Source organism: Acomys minous (assembly GCF_964271855.1).
Source record: "Acomys minous genome assembly, chromosome: 17".
NCBI classification, from domain to species: Eukaryota; Metazoa; Chordata; class Mammalia; order Rodentia; family Muridae; genus Acomys; species Acomys minous.
In genome coordinates, this window is record NC_140500.1 from 55,605,194 (window position 1) to 55,619,379 (window position 14,186).

The 14,186-nt window shown below is 46.4% G+C and overlaps 1 pseudogene across 1 annotated transcript; it reads left to right on the forward strand.

Moving 5' to 3' along the window:
• The first annotated feature begins 7,953 nt into the window (after positions 1-7,953).
• On the forward strand, positions 7,954-8,665 carry LOC311588725 (small ribosomal subunit protein mS25-like; annotated as a pseudogene). Its single transcript has one exon. The product of its transcript is annotated as a small ribosomal subunit protein mS25-like (transcript).
• Positions 8,666-14,186: the final 5,521 nt, after the last annotated feature.

Consider the following 14,186-nt stretch of genomic DNA (forward strand, 5'->3'; position numbering starts at 1 on the left):
AACAAAACAAAAAAACAAAACAAACAAACAAACAAAAAAACAAAGCAAAAGGCAAGAACTGACACTTCTTCCAACCTTTGTAGGCACCAGGCACATCATATGGTGCACATAATATATACATGCAGGCAAAACAGTCATATAAGTAAAATAAATGAGTTTTAATTAAAAAAAAATCTGGCACTGTAACTAAAAAAATCATTTAAGTCTCACAATGATGAAGGCAAAGCTCTCCAATCGTATTTCAACCAGGGTTTAGGCAAGTGTGTGATTCAATCTCTTTCCCCAGAAAACTTGAGTAATGCTCTCAGCTCCTAGCCTTTATAGCCAGCCAACTCGCCAGGCCCCGCCCCACCCCACCCTATCCCCGCCAGGCCCCGCCCCGCCCCACCCCACCCCACCCTGCTAGGCTGTTGCTGAATAAACTCAGACTGGTTAGAGAACTCAAGGTTCTCTTCTGCTTGATGATTTCAGCGGTCCGGGCTGACCCAGAAGCGGAATTCCCAAGTCAAAGATCGCGTAGCTGAAAATGTTCGGCCGCCAGGGGGTGTGGAAGTGGCCCTAGTGTCGCGAGGTTTCTTTTAAGCCTGCCTACCACCTCCGGAAATGAAGGCTTGCGGCATTGTTCTTGCCGCTTTTCCGCTTTGTTTCTGCGGAACGCGGAGATTTCACCTCCAGAGTCACCGCGGCCGGGAGTTCCTATAATTGCTGGAGGCAACCCAGAGAAGATGGCGACGCAGCGGTGCCCCTAGGCTGAGGGAGTGAAGCCTGGTCTCCTAGCCATTGTCTTTGGACAATGCCAGGAACGCCAAAGTGCCACTCCTTGCACAAACTTGAAGGTTTCCAGTTTTCAGCCACAAAACGAAACCCTTTCGGTGGAAATCTCTAATCCCTGACAGTGCAGAACAGTGATTTGTATGCTGACGCGGAGCCGAGGTGTTTTAGAAAGCCAGGGAAATTTTAAGGGGCCATGGGAGAGAAGGGGGAGGGGTCCTTTACCAGGAGTCCCCGTGAGGGTCAAAACAGTGACACAACATTCTCTGTGTACATTGCCTTCATAGACTTTTTATTTAATAGGAATATTTCAAAGGAGCACCGGTAATCCCAACACCAGAGGATGCTACAGCCGGAGGACTCAGCTTGAGACTCGCCTGAGTGAGCCTCAGCGGGTGGCCTTGTCTCAGTCCAAAAAATAAAATAAAATAAATAAATAAATAAATCCATGTCTTAGACTGTTTAGCCTTAAAGCATGATTCATTGCCATTTTAGTTTATTTATTTTGAGAGGGTACATATAGTACATACTGGCCCTGACTCTGTCTAGTTCATGATGTTCTTGAATTTCTGACCACCTACCTCTACTTCCTGAGTGCTGGGAATGAGGTGACCTGCCACACCTAGCTTTATTTGATTTTTGAGGCCGGGCCTTACAGTAGCTCAGGCTGGCCTGTCTCATGCCTCAGCTGTCTCAGTGCTAGGATTATAGGGATGGTATGATCCACCACACCTGGATACACCTTTAAGCATCCCAGGTGGCAGGGTGTTGGTGGCGCACACCTGTAATCCCAGCACTCATGGAGGCAGAGGCAGGCAGCTCTCAGTTCAGAGGCCAGCCTGGTCTACAGAGTGAGTTCCAGGACAGCCAAGGATACACAGAGAAACCCTGTCTTGAAAAAAAAAGAAAGAAAGAAAGAAAGAAAGAAAGAAAGAAAAGAAAAGAAAAAACAGTATCCTAGCTGTACCTTGTAACTTTCTGAGGATCTTAAAAGATTACTAGCTTTGTTTACTAGCCAAAACATGATTTAACTTCATTGTAACCACTATAGTAAAGTTGCCTTTGACATTTCAACCTGTCTTTTTGTCATGTCATTTTATAATTCTTATAATCCAGCCCACCTCAGAAAACACACTACGATCACATTTACAAAAAAAAAAAAAAAAAGAGGGAACAAAGTTCCTTAGAACATTTTACATAACACACCTTCAAAAGTCATCCAATAGTGTACACGCTCAATACTGACACTTAAATACAACCCTGTGTTGAGAAACCCATGCCTATACTTGTGTACTGTCCTCCAAAGCATCTTTGTCACTATTATCCAAGTGTAACTATGCTAGCCCCCCTTTTTTTCCCCAGAAACTATGTATCCTGGAACTCAAGATGTAGACCAGGTTGGCCTCAAATGCACATAGATCCACCTGCCTCTGCCTCCCACCCATGACCAATCTAAAACATTTTTGTTATAAACTCCTCCTCTGCCTCATACCAAATCATCCTGAAATTTTCCCTACAGCAACTCAAGAATCCTGGCTTTTGGGGGGCCAGCGATGTGGATGCCTATAATATACAAAGCGCTGTATGACCTCCAGCATAGCATAGACCGTGAGTGAGGGTATTACTTTCACAAGTACAAGATCCTCCTAGAACTCAAGAGGATCAGGAGTTCAAGGTCATTACTAGCTGCATATTAAGTTTAAGCCAATCTGGGCTACAAAAGATTGTCTCAAAAACAAAATTTTATTGTTAGGGTCTGGAGATACAGTTCAAATGGTGGAGTGCTACCCTAGCATCCGTGAAACCCTGAGTTTTATCCCCAGAAACACAGAGTGGAGGCAAGTAGCAAGTTTGAGATCAACCTGGAATACATGAGACTATTTTTAAAAATTAAAAACAACAACAACAACAAAATCCGGGCATGGTAGCACATGCCTTTAATCCTAGCACTTGGGAAGCAGAGGCAGGCGGATTGCTGTGAGTTTGAGGCCAGCCTGGTCTACAAAGCAAGTCCAGGACAGCCAAGGCCAAGAAATAACAAATTGGTAACGGCCCAACAAAAAGACAGTTGATGGGACAGTAGGAAATGGTTTTCATCTAAGATCAAGTCTTCTGAAGTTTATAAGTTATGATTTTAAAGGATTTATTTGTGTCACACACACACACACACACACACACACACACACACACACTCCTGAATGTACACACCCGTGAGTGGAGGTCAATGGACAGCTTGTGGAAGTTGGTTCTCCCACCATAGGGAGCTCTAACTCAGCTGTAATGATAAGGGCCTAGACCCACTGAGCCACACCAATAAATTATACTTTAGGAGACACAAGTTATTTTACGAGATTACAACTGGCAGCTAGTGCATGGCACTGGGCACAGGTAGTGGGGGGGCGGGGAGCAGGTTGGGGATTGCCATAAGTTTTCACCTGGAACTGAAGGTAGATTCAGTTCTTTTTGTTTGGTTGGTTTTTTGAGACAGGATTTCCCTGTGTAGCCTTGACTGTCCTGGAACTCACTCTGTAGATGAGGCTGGCCTGGAACTCACAGAAATCTACCTGCTTCTGCCTCCCAAGTCCTGGGATTAAAGGTATGCACCACTACCGCCCAGCAAAGGATCCAGGTCCTAACACTGGGTCCTTTTGCCTCTGAACTGTCCGTTTGTGAGTTGCTGTTTACCTTAAACTCCAGGATCACAGATCTGACAGATAAACATCCTGTGAGGTAAATGGACATTGCCCCCTGAGCCAGCGCTTCCTTTAACAGAAAAAGGAGTGTTTCCTCGGCACCAGACTGGTGGTTGTAGACACACATTGCGCCCCTACCTTGTGCCCTGCCGAGTCCTTCTTTGTTCCTCATCCGTGGCCCCAAGGTACAGGCACACTGACATCACCTTCCTGCCTGTTCTTCTTTCAGGATGAGTAGCGAAACCTAGTCTGTTAAGATCCCCTGAGTCTATCTGGGGTTCGAGACATCGACCCAACACACTTGAAACGATGAATAAGATACGGTTTGCAAGGACAAAACTTTCAAGGTGAGATGGGGGCAGATGGACAAGGAGCTGGGGCTTGCAGGTCTGCCGGTCCCCTACACCCACGCCTTTCTACCGTACACACCGCAGTAGCTTTTCACTTGACATGTCCTTTAGGATGAGTATTACAAAAAGCTGGTCGCCTTAAGTTAGAGTTGGAGCTCAATTCAGACTTAAAATTACTTGGAAAGTTGTTTTCAGTGCTTAAAAAATAAAATAGCCCTGGGTGGTGGCGGCACGTGCCTTTAGTCCCAGCACTCGAGAGGCAGAGGCAGGTGGACCTCTGTGAGTTTGAGGCCAGCTTGGTCTACAGCATGAGTTTCCTGTGTCAAAAAAAAAAAAAAAAACACAAACAAACAAATAAACAGTAATCAGAGAGCTCATGCTTATTTTCTCAACATTTCTAGGCTGAGGCAGGAGAATTGTGAGTTTGAGATCATCCTAGACTACACCCTGTAAGGCAGAGAAGAGGAGGAAGAGGAGGTAGGAAAAAAAAGAAAAAAGGAAGGAGCCGGGCGTGGCAGTGCACGCCTGTAATCCCAGTAGAGAAGTGATGTAGCTCTCGTGGGTCATATTTAACGTAAAAGAGGAAATCAGCCTATTTTGTAAAGAACCTGACATGCTGTCAGGCGTGGTGGCACATGCCTGTAATCCCAGCCCTCAGGAGGCAGAGGCAGGCAGATCGCTGTGAGTTCGAGGCCAGCCTGGTCTACAAAGCGACTCCAGGACAGCCAAGGCTACACAGAGAAACCCTGTCTTGAAAAACAGAAAACAAAAAACAAAACAAAACAAAAAGATAAACCCTTCCTTTCATAAAGAAAAAAAAAACTAAATAAATAAAATGTAATCGGCCAAGCCACTTACCTGCACCAAGAGCTTGATAAATATTAGCTATGTATCCTCCGAGGGGAACACTTCACTTTGTAGCTTGAGACGGTGCAGTTTAGCCTTTGAGTTTGGGTGGGGCAGGCAGGGCAGGAGCTTAGAAACATGTTAGCTCTGCAGGCATTTTAGAGGCCACAGGGGACACTGGAAAGAATTTAGCGTCATCCTATGTATACTTTAGTAAATTGCTTAACAATTTCAGGCTTCAATCCCATCCCAAGGTGAAAACTGCAGACCTCTTTCAAGAGGGGACAGTGGACATTATTAGAAGCAACCTATGTAAAGCAAGGCGTGGGGGTCACATCCTTAACCCCAGCCTGGGGGAGGGCGAGTCAGGAAGAGCTCAAGTTTAAAGCCAGCCAGGACTACATGATGAGATGCTGCCTCAAACAAAACAGCAGAACAAGAAACAAAAGCCCTCTTTGCCAGTTCGCGGTCCACTCTGAGCCCCCACATTTCTGAGGCTCATCTTTATCCTCTTTTTTTTTTCCCTTTCTTTCTTTCTTTTTTTCTCTCTTTCTTTTTTCCTCTCTTTCTTTCTTTCTTTCTTTCTTTCTTTCTTTCTTTCTTTCTTTCTTTCTTTCTTTCTTTCTTCTTCCCTGAGACTATCTATGGTGTCCTGAAACTTATACTCACTTGGTTAGCAAAGTATGGCTTTGAACACACACTCTCTCTCTCTCTCTCTCTCTCTCTGGAGGGGGCGAGGGGTTTCAAGACAGTGTTTCTCTATGTAGCCCTGACCATCCTAAAACTTGCTCTATAGACCTAGCTGGCTTTGAATTCTTTTTTTTTTTTTTTTTTTTTTTTTTTGGTGGGGAGGGAGCAGGGGTGTCAAGAAAGGGTTTCTCTGTGTAGCCTTGGCTGTCCTGGACTTGCTCTGTAGATCACGGTGGGCTCAAACTCACAGAGATCCACCTACCTCTGCCTCCCTCCCGAGTGCTGGGATTACAGGCGTGTGCCGCCACCACCACGCCCAGCACAGAACTTTGAGCTCATCCTGTCCCTGTGGTGCTGAGTGGATGATCATGCGCTCATCTTCACACCTCAGTATGAATTAGTGTTGGCTACGTCTTAAAATATATTTAATTATCGCAAAATACACATAACGCAAACCTTAGCTTCTTACCCATCTTTAGTGTGTACACCAATGAAGTACACTCACGGTATTTCATAAACAACCCCCAGGACTCTCCTCATCTTGCATAACAGAACTGAAAGTCTACGATGAAGCAACAATTCCTCATTTTTCCCCAACCCTGAGCTCCGACAATCAACACTCTAATTCTGTCTCTTTACTGTTCTATTCTATATAGCTCATTTTAGTGGGACATACCATATGTATTCTTGTACATCTGATTTATATAATTTAGCCCAGTGTTTTGAACATTTCAAGTATGTTTTCAGGGCACAGCAGAACTTTATCACTCTTCATTGCTAATAATCTTTATAATAATAATATTTATGTGGCACTTTTACCCATTCACGTCCACTCTTCAGCTATTAGCATTCAAGTTGCTATAAATATGAGCTGCATACATACTTAATATGAGGAAATATCTGATAGGACCAGAGACAGTCGATTACATTTTATATTTGACCAAGTAATTCTGCTATTATAAAAGCTTCTGTGTGCCTAGTGGTGTTAGTGCTGGTGCTGTGGCCGTGGCGGTGGTGGTGGTGGTGGCGGCTGTGGCCATGGTGGTGGTGGTGACTGTGGCAGTGGCAGTAGCTGTGCATGCCTTTAAATCCAGTACTTAGGAGGCAGAAGCAGGCAGATCTCTATGAATTAGAGGCCAGCCTGGTCTACAGAGTGAGTTACAGATCAGCCAGGGCTAACACAGAGAAACTCCGTTTCAAAGCTCCCCTCCTCCCCCTCCCCCAAAAGGAATGCACTAAACTGGACAAGGAGTCGTGGGGACATACCAATGATCACAGCTGTACAGGAAGCTGAGGCAGAAGAATGCTTGGCAACATAGGCAGCTTGGGCAACACAGTGGGACTCTGCCTCAAAATAAAGTAAACAGGAAGTGGGGAGGAGAGCTTGGACTGTAATGTGGTAGAGCATTGCCTAGCAGGAGACCCTTGGTTTAATCCCTAGTGCCGCTACCAAACCCCCCAAAAAAGGCAAGAAGCAAGAAAGCTGGGAATGAGGGATAGAGCACACTTGTGATCCCACTGCTTGGGAGAATCCAGAGTTCAAGGGCAGTCTGAGTGAGCTATGTGGTGAGCTGTAGGCTAGGCTGGCCTCTTGAGAAAGAAAGAAAGAGACTGGGCTTGGTGGTGCACACCTTTATCCCAGCACTCAGGGAGGCAGATGCAGGAGGTTTGCTGTGAGTTTGAGACCAGCCTGGTCTACAAAGTGAGTGCGGGACAGCCAAGGCTACACAGAGAAACTGTCTCAAACTGCCCCCTGAGCGCCCAGCCCCCTTCCCCCCCCCCAAAAAAAAAAAAAAAGAAAGGAAAGGAAAGAAAGAGAGAAAACCAGACAGATCTCCATGAATTGGAATTGGAGGCCAGTCTGATTTATACAGCAAGTTCTAGGCCAGCCAGCCAGAGAGCTACACAGTGAGATCATATCAAAAAAATCCAAACAAACAAAAATTTTTAAACCAGATGTGGTGGCATATGTCTTTGATCTCGACACTCAATAGAGCAAAGGCTGAAAGCTCTCTGAATTCCAGGCCGGCCTAGTTTAATATAGTGAGTTTTGGGCCAGCTAGGGCTGCATAGTGAGACGCTGTCCTTAAAAAGGAGAAGGAGGAGGAGGAGGAAGAGGAGGAGGGAAGGAAGGGGGAGGGGGAGGGAGGGAGGATAAGAAAGAAGGAAAGCAAAACAAAAAGACAGAACACAGGAGACAGGCGTAAGGGCACATGCTTGTAATCCCAACATTTGGGAGATGAGACAGGAAAATCAAATACTCAGGATCTTTCTCAGTTACATAGTAAGTTTGAGGTCAGCCTGGATTACATGATGTTCTGTCTTAAAATGTACACAAAATTAAAATACCACCAAAATGCCATGTAAAAAGCAACTTTCAAAAATGAGTAAAGAAAAGAATTGAAACAATAAGCATGTCTCTCTCTTCAGGAGGCAGAACTACAGTTTCCTTCCAGATGGTTCCTCAGGAATTCTTTTGGGTTTGTTGTTGTTGTTGTTGTATGTTTGTTTTTGTTTTTGTTTTTAGCATTTCTTAGTTTAATAAATGTGGATTTAAAAAAACATGAATTGAGTCCGCAGCTTCAGGAGCTTATGTCGTCGCCATGCCGATGAAGGGCCAGATCCCTGCATCACGCTGTAGTACCTGGCCCTGGGGGACTTGGTGTTTAAAAGCTCAGTGGAAGTCATGACTGTGAACTACAACACGCACGGGGAACTGGGCGAAGGCGCCAGGAAATTCGTGTTTTTCAACATCCCTCAGATCCAGTATAAGAACCCTTGGGTGCAGATAATGCTATTTTAGAACATGACACCATCGCCCTTTCTTCGGTTCTATCTAGACTGGGGAGCAGGTCCTGGTAGACGTGGAGACCACGAGTAATAAGGAGATCACGGAGCACACAAAGAAAATCTTGGGCAGGAAAGAGGAGACCCTCAGGGAGGAAGGGCTGGAGAAACAGCAGCGCTCTCATCCAGCCAACTTTGGCCCCCGCAAGTACTGCCTGCGGGAGTGCATGTGTGAAGTGGAAGGTCAGGTGCCCTGCCCTGGCCTGGTGCCCTTACCCAAGGAGATGCCAGGGAAGTACAAAGCTGCTCTGAAAGCGAATTCTTAGGTCTAAGGAAGGCCATTTGGGATGGAACGCTGGCATCTGACTGGTGGAGATGGATTATATTTGTACCACAAATGATGGAATGCTCTGCAATGGAAAGACCAGCTTGCATGCCCATTTAAAGGATATGGAGAGAAGTCCAGGGTTGCCAGCTGCTGAACAGATGTCAATAAAAGATTGAGTCTTCTTGTTTAAAAAAAAAAAAAAAAAAGAACCATCCTTATCCAGACCTGGTGTCAACAGCTGCAGCCCTATAGCTGCTCACGAGGTCCAGAGAAGAGGATCACAAGTTCCAGGGCAGCCTAGGCAATCAGTGAGTGTGGTGGTTGGAGCAAGAATGGCTCCCACAGGTTGGAGAGATGGCTCAGTGGTTAAGAGCAACACTCACTGCTCTTCCAAAGTTCAATTCCTAACACCCACATGACAGCTCACAACTGCCCGATGCTGTCTTCTAGTGTGCCATTGTACGTGCAGACAAAGCACCCGTATACACAAATAAACAAATGTTTAAAAAAGAGAAAGAAAAAGAAAGACCCAGGCATGGTGGCGCACGCCTTTAATCCCAGCACTCGGGAGGCAGAGGCAGGAGGATCTCTGTGAGTTCAAGGCCAGCCTGGTCTACAAAGTGAGTCTAGGACAGCCAAGGCTACACAGAGAAACCCTGTCTTGAAAAACAAAATTAAATAAATAAAACCTTAAAAAGGAAGAATGGCCCCATAGACTCATGTTTGAATGGCCCCTAGTTGGTGAAACTGTTTGGAAAGGATTAGGAGGTGTGGCCTTTTGGGAGGAGGTGTGGCACTGGGGTCAGGCTTTGAGGTTTCAGAAGACTCAATGGCATTCCCAGTGTCTCTCTCTCTGCCTCCAACTTGTAGATCAAGGTGTGCGCTCTCAGCTGCTCCTGTCGCCATGCCTTTTATCTGCCATCGTGGAATCAAACCCTCTGCAGCTATAAGCCCTATACTAAATGCTTTCTTTTTAAGTCGCCTTGGGTGTGGTGTTTTATCACAGCAATAGAAAAACAATTAAGACAGTGAGACCCTGTCTCAAAATAAAAAGGTTTGATAGTGCACACCTTTAAACGTAGCACATGGGAGGCAGAGGCAGGGGCTCCAGGTAGCCAGTGCTACGTATAGAGACCCTATCCAAAAAAAAAAAAAAAAAAGGTGGGGTTGGGGGAGAGGTGGTGCTGGGATATAATTTAGGGGTAGAGCACTTGACTAGCACATGTGAGGCTCTGGGTTCAACGCCCCACAGTCCTCAACATCACTAATTAGATAAATAAAACACATAAATATCTTCAGCCTAATCATTACCCAAAATGACAAATGATGACCTCCTGGTTGACCGTGGTCTCAGGAAAGAGATTGGGTACGTTGCGGAGAAAGCTGTCACCTTGACCTCAAATGGATCCTCTGTCTGAGTTGCTGAAAATCCTACTTTAAAATCAAGTTATGTCCTAGAACACTAGTTCAGGGAGGCAGGCTCCTCAGCAGTCAGGGAACACAAGACTTCAAGTTTCCTGGATATTGGCTCTTCTACCAGGAAGTGTCTAGCCCCTCCTGGCCTGCCTGAGGTGGTGTGTGCTCACTCTCTCATGGAAGGCTGACATATTTTTGTAGTGTGCTGGCCATGGGCAGGTCTTCTCTCAGCTGGGACCCCACTCGATCTTCTCTTCCCTTCCTCAGAGTGGTGCTGACTTCTATCCCCAATCCTAGGCAGGTGTTGAGGGACTTTCCAACCTCCACTAGGAAGCTGCCACACTCCTGTCCTTTCATACCTCTTCCCAAGTCCTTGACCCAGATGTCACCTCTTTCCTGGTCTGTTTGGTTGTCGCATCATTCAGACGCCCTGTTTCCATTGTGTGCTCATAAACTGCTTTTTATCCAGAATCCAAGTAGCATATATGCTAAAACAGTTTGGAGCACTGGCCATTCTTTTTTTTTTTTTTTTTTTTTTGAGAGAGGGTTTCTCTGTGTAGCCTTGGCTGTCCTAGACTCGCTTTGTAGACCAGGCTGGCCTCGAACTCACAGCGATCCTCCTGCCTCTGTCTCCCGAGTGCTGGGATTAAAGGCATGTGCCACCACACCTGGCCTGGATTTATACTTTTACCATTTGACAGAAAACTCAGCGCATGGAGAGGGTCTGGACAGTGGCCAAGTGTATACAAGGCCCTGGGTTCATGTCCAGCGTCACAAGCTCACGACATAGTCCCTCAACCAGGCACACAATTCTTCTCTCTCATTAACTGAGAGGCCACTAGGGACCAATATCACATTTGTGCTCAGTCTTCCTTATCCTGTGGCTTTCATCTTTAATCTGTCCCCTCAGGACCAAAGATGACTGCTGCACTTCCCCATCACTGCCTAGTCTCAGACAGGATGAGGCGTGATCCAAAGCCACCAACTGTGCTTTCTAGTTTAGTCAGTTCTTCCGTTGTGAACATTTAAGGGAAGCAGCATACCCAGCATCATTTACCTCCACCTCCTGGCCTACATCCCTCACCCGGCCACCTGCTCCCCGCAGGGATCACTGACAGATGTAGTTTTTAATCTTATTATTATTAGTTAGTGTGTGGTTTTGCCTGTATGTATGTTTGTCTGTGCAGAGTGTCCATGCCAGTGCCCACAGAGCCAAAAAGGAGACTTCAGAATTGGAGTTACAAACAGTTGTGGGCTGCCTGGTGGGTGCTGGAAACTGAGGTCCAGTCCTCTGGAGGAGCAGCCAGTGCCGGTAACCAAACCGCATCTCTCCAGCCCTAAGCTGTAGTTCTTTTGTTGAGATGTGATGTCTTGCAGCTCAGGCGGTCTCTCCCTCTGGAGAGCTGGGGTTCCAGGTATGCACCACCTTACCAGCTGTACGCACCTTTTCTAACTTTGGGGCTTCTCAAGGCCTTTAAAGTTCCAGTGTACAGATTGAGTGTGGTGGCACAGACCTGTAGTTCTCAGAGCTGAGGCAGAGAATTTCCTGGCCTACATAATGAATCCTGGTCTATCTTGGAGTATATAGAGTGAGACCCTGCCTCAAAAAAAAAAAGTGAATAAGTAAGTAAATATAACAGCATTTGTTGAGAATCTTCTAGGGAAAGATAAAGCTGCAGCCATGTTGCACACATTTCCGCAAACAGAATGAGCCTAAGGATGCCCCTTGCCCCTGTTACTTTTTTTAAATTTTATTTTATGGTTTTTCGAGACAGGGTTTCTCTGTGTAGCCTTGGTTGTCCTGGACTCGCTTTGTAGACCAGGCTGGCCTCGAACTCACAGAGATCCACCTGCCTCTGCCTCCCGAGTGCTGGGATTACACGCGTGAGCCACCATGCCCGGCTTTTTTTTTTTTAATTTTTAAAATATATTTTTATTTTTGGCTGGAGAGCGATGTCTCAGTGGTGAAGAGCACTTCCTGCTCTTGCAGAGATCCCAGGTTTGGTTGTCAGCACCCATATGCTGGCTCACAGCTGTCTGTAACTCCAGGCCCCAAGAATCTAAAGCCCGCTGTGGCCCCCACTCATACCATGTGCGTTTGGTGTACAGACATATGCACAGACAAAACACCCATACATATAAAAATGAATAGGCAAAATTAAAAACAAAATCAAATAAACTCTGGTTGTACTCGTATTCAACTCTAGCCAATGGGAAGAGAAGAAAGAAAAGAGGGTTGCATTGACAGCCCTTTGTTGTTGTTGTTGTTATGGTGGTGGTGGTGGTGGTGGTGGTGGTGGTGGTGGTGGTGGTGGTTTTGTTGTTTGAGACAGGGTTTCTCTGTGTAGCCTCGGCTGTCTTGGACTTGCTTTGTAGACCAGGCTGGCTTTGAACTCACAGAGATCCGCTTGCCTCTGCCTCCCGACACACTCCTTCTTAGAACTGCATATCAGACCCAGAGGCAATGTTCATGTCCAATAAGTACTCAACCACTGATCCACACCCCCACATCCCTCTTTCTCCCTCTCTCCCTCCACCCCTCAAATTTATTTGTAAAAACAGTACAGAGAAGCAGCCATCTTCGCCGTCTTCACATGGTGGGTGGGGATGGAGTCCCACCAGTCTGTCTTCGTCACAGGGTAGACAGAGGCCTTTACTGTGAAGCCTTCACTGGGCCTGAGCATCTTTAGGAGTCTGAGCTGGAACAAGAACAGGGACTGGCTGCGGTGGCTCAGGCCTGTAATCCCAGCACTGGGGAGGCAGACGCAGGTGAATCTCTGTGAGTTCAAGGCCAGCCTGGTCTACAGAAAGAGTGCAGGACAGAACAGCCAAGGCTACACAGAAAAACCCTGTCTCGAAAAACAAAACCAAAACAAGAAAGAACAGGAACTGAAGCTGGGCTTGGGCCGGAGCTCCACTTCCGCCTTTGGTGTGGCCTTTGTTCTCTGACTGGCAAAGTCACAAATCAGCTTCCTAAGCTCGGTGAGAGCCACGGAAGCACGCTGGGGAAGCTTGCAGCCCAGACCATTTGGCATCCTGGCTTCAGCCTCAGCCCTCACAAGAGGCCTCAAAGACTTTAGCTGCACAGTCGCTGCTTTCCCAGAGTTTGAGGTGTCTTGTCCAGCTTTTTGTGCTTCTTGGCAAAGCACATTTCCTCAGGAATTTGGAATCGATGTCCTTCAGAGACTAATATCTTTGTCACTTGGGTTTCTCGATGTGCTGTTTTGGGTTCAGTGGTTGGCTCATGGGGCTTGACCGTATGAAAAATCCTGAACGTCAAAAAAGTATTTGAGAGATGAACATTAGAGAGTGACAAATCTATGTTCTTAAAAAGTGCACCTCTTTGCTGGGTGTGGTGGCGCACGCCTTTAATCCCACAACTCAGGAGGCGGAGGCAGGTGGATCAGTATGAGTTCAAGGCCAGCCTAGTCTACAAAGTAAGTCCAGGACAGCCAAAGCCACACATGGAAACCCTGTCTCAAAAAACCAAAAAAAAAAAAAGTGCACCTTTTGCCGGGTGCAGTGGCATATTCCTGTAATCCCAGCACTCAGGGAGGCAGAGCAGTATCTCTGTGAGTCCGAGACCAACCTGGTCTATAGAGGGTATTCCATGAAAGCAAGGGCTACACAGAAAAACTTTGTCTCGAAAAAAAAAAAAAAATCCAAGCCAACAAAAACAAACCAAACAAACAAAAACCCAAAAAAGTGCACCTACAAACTGCCTGACTGGCCATAACGCACATCTCAGATAAACCCTGCGGTTCTAGGGGCCAGGGAGATGGCTCAGGTGGTGAAGAGCATGCCGTACAAGCATGAGGCTCTGTGGCTGTGATAAACACTATGACCAAAAGCAACCTGAGGAAATGGTTTGTTTCACTTTACACTTCCAGATAACGCAGTCCAACACAGAGAGATGTTAGGGCAGGAACTCAAGGCGGGAACCTGGAGCAGACACCATGGAGGAAGGCTGCTCATGGCTCCTACTCAGCTAGCTTTCCTATACAGCTAGGCTGGCTGCCTAGGGTGGTGCTTCCCACAGGAGGCTGGGCCTCTCCCATCAATCCTCAGCAGGGACAATCTCTCAGAGGCAGGATGACAGCTCAGTGGTCCACTTGAAGTTCCCTTTTTGCAGGTGATTATAGGTTGGGACTTTTGGCATGTAGGGTATTTTGTTTTGTTTTGGTGTCAGGTTGATACTAAAAGCTAACCAGGACAGGACCTTAGTTTTAATTCCTGGCATGCACATTAAAGCAAGGCATAGTGGTTAATTTCTGTAACCTTAGCCCCTAGAGGAAATGGGAGGGA